At 40.1% G+C, this 4932-nt stretch overlaps 1 pseudogene; it reads right to left on the bottom strand.

Annotated features, from left to right (window-relative positions):
• Positions 1-666: 666 nt before the first annotated feature.
• Positions 667-1573, bottom strand: LOC141506141 (uracil phosphoribosyltransferase homolog pseudogene; annotated as a pseudogene).
• Positions 1574-4932: the final 3359 nt, after the last annotated feature.

Genomic DNA, 4932 nt, shown 5'->3' with positions numbered 1-4932 from the left:
TTCACTACCCAGCCAGGTACGCATTGCTTGGGAAGTGAGCCACAGAGAGAAAAAATGGACCAACTGAAAAGTCAAGCACACATTCTAGGGCCGACATCTTGGGTCTGCCAGCTGGATGGGAAAGAAAATGAAACCTTCCAGAGGCATTCAGTTTTGTTTATGAGTCACCAGAAAAAGCCAAAACTGGGAAAGTGAGGAATAGAAGAAGGTGGAAAGTGGGCTTAGCCCATACACACGTGTGCAGGCGTGTACACACACACACACACAGACACACACACGCCCCCTGAGGGGAGCAAAAAGCATACAGAACACAAAGCAAATCCCAATGGGTCTTAGAGAACTGACTTTTTTTGGTTTTATTTCTAACTACAAGAAACTTCAGAGCAGGGCAGTTCAGAAACTAGAGAATACAATAATTCATTGAAGAGTCCGTTAATTTGCATAAGGACATTATTAAAATTCCCATCAATTCTAAGAGCTGAGTGTGCCTTATTACTGCACTTGGTTCCAATGGTCAAAAAAAAAAACTCAAATTAAATGAAGATACCACCAATCAAAGTGAAATTCATTTAAATAGCCCCTCCATTTGCATTGTCTCATCCCATTCCCCAACCAAAATGGGACAAGAGGAAACTCAGTACACTCTTATAATGTCATATAGGGAAACTAAGTTTTCCTTGAAGTTAATCTGTTCCAAAAATACTTCTGTCCAAAATGTGTTGGTGCAGCAGGATGGACCTCTATGGTTAAAATGGTGATGTCTGGGAACTCCTGAATGATCCACGTAGCACCATGAAGAGTAGAAAAGAGACTAAGGACAATGATGACATTGGGTTGAACACCGTGCTCTATAAGGACTTTTACAGCCTCAATGACAGTATTTCCAGTGCTTAGAATTGGATACATCAGTAAGACTTTTCTCCGATAAATGTCTGGGGGGAACTTGGCATAATAGACCTTGGCTCTTTGGGTCTCCTCATCACTCTGGATCAGAATCTTTCCGATTCGGATTGAGCGGCAGCAGTCCCGCAAACCCGGCTCCATGGCCTCTCCGCTTCTCTTTATGCTGACCCCACAATTCCCCTTCTCAAATTTCACTCCTTCATACTTATAACCTGTCAGAGTGGTCACTGTGCATTCTTTGTACAGCAGCTGATTCAGCCCCTCTTCCACAACAAGCCTAATCAAAAGGTCTGCAGAAAACATGAAGTCCCCTGGACTGGCTGTCTTGTCCCAGATGATGGTCTGGAGCTCCTGGATCTGGTCGTTCATGGGGAGCAGCTTGAGCTGGGGGCCAAGCGGGCAGGAGGGCTCCGGCGGCTCGCCCTCCTCCGCCTGGGGGGGGGGGCTTCTCCCCCTGGGGGCCCTCGGTGCCATCCCCAGCCTGCCCAACCACGACGCCCTTGGCCACGGCCGGCTTGGCTCGGCCCCCCGCCAGCTCCTGGCCTGGCCTTTCGCAGGCTTCTGGCGGCTCGGGGCACGGGGAGGCGGCGGCCGGCTCCTGCCGCTGCCGGGGGACCAGCTGCTGGTTGTGACAGGGCATGGCGATGGGAAGCCAGAGCTGCTGGACCATCCACCAGGGTCCGCAGCCCCGCCTGGGCCGGCCCTCCCCGGGCCGAGAGAGCCCGAGGGCGCTGGGGGCTGCTGCAGCATGCGCCCGCGCTCCACTTCTGCCTCCAAGGCCAAGCCGGCCCAGCCCAGCCCCTTGCCGAGCCCTGGGGCTGGCCCCAGCTCCAGCACGCCTTCTCCCGCCCTTCCCCTGCCAAGTCTGCTTTTTAAAACATTCTTCTCAATAACTTTTTGAACTATTTTATCCATTTGACCTAAGCTTAGTTTTTAATATGTTATTTTCTTCAGCACTTTTTTGGATCTCCTTGACTAAGCTGCTGAATTCATTTTCATGTTTTTCCTGCATCTCTCTCATTTCTTTTCCCAATCTTTCTTCTATCTCCATTACTTGATTTTCAAAATCTTTTTTTTGAGCTCTGTCATAGCCTAAGCCCAAATTCTATCTTTCTTGGGGTCTTTAGATGCAGAAGCTTGGACTTTCTCATCTTCAGAATGAATATTTTGATCAGCCATGGGATCATAGACAAAGTAATTGTCATGGCTGGTTCCTTTTTTTTTCTTTCTGTTTATTCATTTCGCCAGCCTGTACCTGGTTTCGAGGACCTTCCTGAGCTTTTGAGTTTTATTGGGATACCCCCACAAGGGTGTCAGTGTGTGAGGCTCTGACTGCTCTCCTTGTCTGTGAATGACCACAAGCGAGCCCCTCTGCCACAGGGTTGGGGGGGGGGATCTCTGTTCTGTGGGGTGACTGAACCGAGATCAGGATCTGAATGTGGTGAGAGCCCCAGAGTCCTGTTCCAGGGACAGACGACAGACCTTGGAAGTCTCCCTCCACTCCCTTACCTTCAGTAAGCTGAGCATTTACTAGAGGCTCCTGCTGGGCAACTCCCCCCCTCCTGGATATGGGCTGCATGCCCGGGCTAAGGTCCTGGGCTTCACACATGCTCTGGAAGAGGTCTCCCTGCTAATCTTCCAAGTTGTGCTTGGTGCTCCCTTGGGTGCAGATCAGGAAACTGCTTCTGCTGCCAGGAGCCATGGCTCTTAGGCATCCTGGGGCTGTTCCCCAAAGGTTGAATTTCCTTCACTCTGGTGGGCCAACTCTCTAACCCCCAGAGTTTTTCCACTGTTTTCTCGGTTACCTTAGGCTGGAGAATTGCCTCACTGGATCTTTCTGTGAGTTCTGTCTCTCAAAAATTTAATTAGAGTCATAATTTTAAGATCTTTGAAATATTTTGGAGAGAGCATCTAGGACAGGCTCTTCTCCTGCCACCATCTTGACTCTACCCCAACCTTGGGAATTTCCAAAAACCTTATGATCTCTTTGATGTATTTTATTTGATGACACCATCAACTCCCACGTAGTAAACGATTCACTTTTCTCTTTATATCTATCTTAGTCTCCATAGCTTTGTGTCTCTGTCTTTTTTTTAATCTATCTCTTTTTCTCTTTAAGTTTTTTTGTCTTTATTCCTCTTTTTGCCACTTTTTCTGGTTCTCAATATCTCTGTATCTCTATCTGTCTGTCTCAGTCTCTGTTTCTATCTCTCGCTTTCTGTCTGACTCTCTCAAACACACACACACACACACACACACACACACACACACACACACACAAGTTGCTCTGAACCAGTTTTCTATAAGATAGTTTTTCAGTATACCTAGCAGTAATTTTTTTTAACTAGAGAGGAAATATTTTTCCATAAGTAACTTATGTTATTCATTTCATCAAAGCACTGCCATGTTGTGTTCTATTGTTTCTGAATATCCTTTGTGTAATATGTTCCATTAATCTATATCTTTTTACTTTAACCAGTACCAGATGATTTTGATAAAACTTCTTTATAATATAGTTTGACTTATTGAAGTAAAATTCTACCTTCATTCTTATTCCTTTTCATTATTTCTTGCTATTCTAGAGCTTATGATTTTCCAAATTGATTTTAATTTTATCAAGTGTTCTAAAATGCCCTTCTGTTAAATTTATTGACATCTCATTGTAAAACATAAATTCATTTTTGTACTATTGTAATTTTATAATACTGGCAACATTTATCCATGACAATTGAATATTGAATATGTAGGTGACTCTTTAATAGAACAACATATAGTTTATTATTTTTCTAGCCATTTTAATGTAATTTATCTTTATTCATTATAGATTCTTGGAATTTTTTATCATTATATAATATAACTGGTGATTTTTGAGAATTTATTTTTTAGACTAATGACTTTCAAGTGGCCATTAATTATTTTAAATAATATCCATTGTATTTTTCTGGAATTTATCAGCAATAAGACATAGTTTGCTCTTCCTTACCTATCTTTTCCATTTAATCTCTTTTTTTTATTATTACTATTGTACCATTTCTAGATTTTATCAAAAGAGTCATAAGGTGTGTGAGTACAATAATCCTTTAATTGTGCTACCTCCCTCAAATCTCTACTTGTAAAAAAATCATTATCCACTCAATGATAAAGATATTTTTTTTGGAAAAATATTTGCACCAATATTTAGTAGTAATATTTGCCTCTGCTTTTCTTTCTCTGTTTTGACTGCCATTAATTTATGTATGAAATCCATATTAGTGTCACAGAAGGAACAGGACTCTTTTTTGTTTTTATATAGTTTAGTTATATTAAAATTAATTCTTCTCTAAATATTTGATAGTGGCCCCTTGTAAATTCATCTTATGCTATTGTTGTTTTTGTTTCATTTTTCCTATTTTAGAAGTTAATTTACTTTTCTATGAAATGTTTATGTAAGTCTTCTAATATATGTTTCATTAATCTTGGCAATCTATTTTGAAACTATTAATCTATTTCATACATAGTTTCAATTTTATTGGTATCTAGTTTTATTATATAATTCTGAATTTTTAAAATAAATTTATCTTGATTTCATTATAAATACAACTTTTTCATTTTTGATATTTATATTTTTACTTTTTGTTACATCATTAGCCAATATTTTCTGTTTTATTGTTTTAAAAAATTTCAGATTTTATTTATTAAAAATTTTCTTGCTTTCAATTTTGCTAAATTGTTTTGAATTTTTAAAGGTTTCCAATTTGTTGCATAACTGCTGAAAATAATTATATATTTATATATATGTATAAAATGTCTATAGATATAAATTTTCCCATTTTGAAAGGTCCACAATGATATAGAAATTGCAGGAATTACCTGATCTCTCCCCAAAACCCTTGTGCACATGTTTAAATAATATATTAAAATAAATAAGGGAGTAGCAAAAGAATAAGGTAAAAAAACTTTCCCACCAAATTCAACTTAGAAGATCAGCAGAAAAGGTCTGTCATATTTTGTTGAGTTGAATGCATTTCAGTGCAAGCCATGCCAGTGCAG

This window comes from Macrotis lagotis, chromosome 1, assembly GCF_037893015.1.
Source record: "Macrotis lagotis isolate mMagLag1 chromosome 1, bilby.v1.9.chrom.fasta, whole genome shotgun sequence".
Taxonomy (NCBI): domain Eukaryota; kingdom Metazoa; phylum Chordata; class Mammalia; order Peramelemorphia; family Peramelidae; genus Macrotis; species Macrotis lagotis.
Note: the sequence above shows the minus strand (reverse complement) of the source record. Positions and strands in the feature narration are given on the sequence as shown.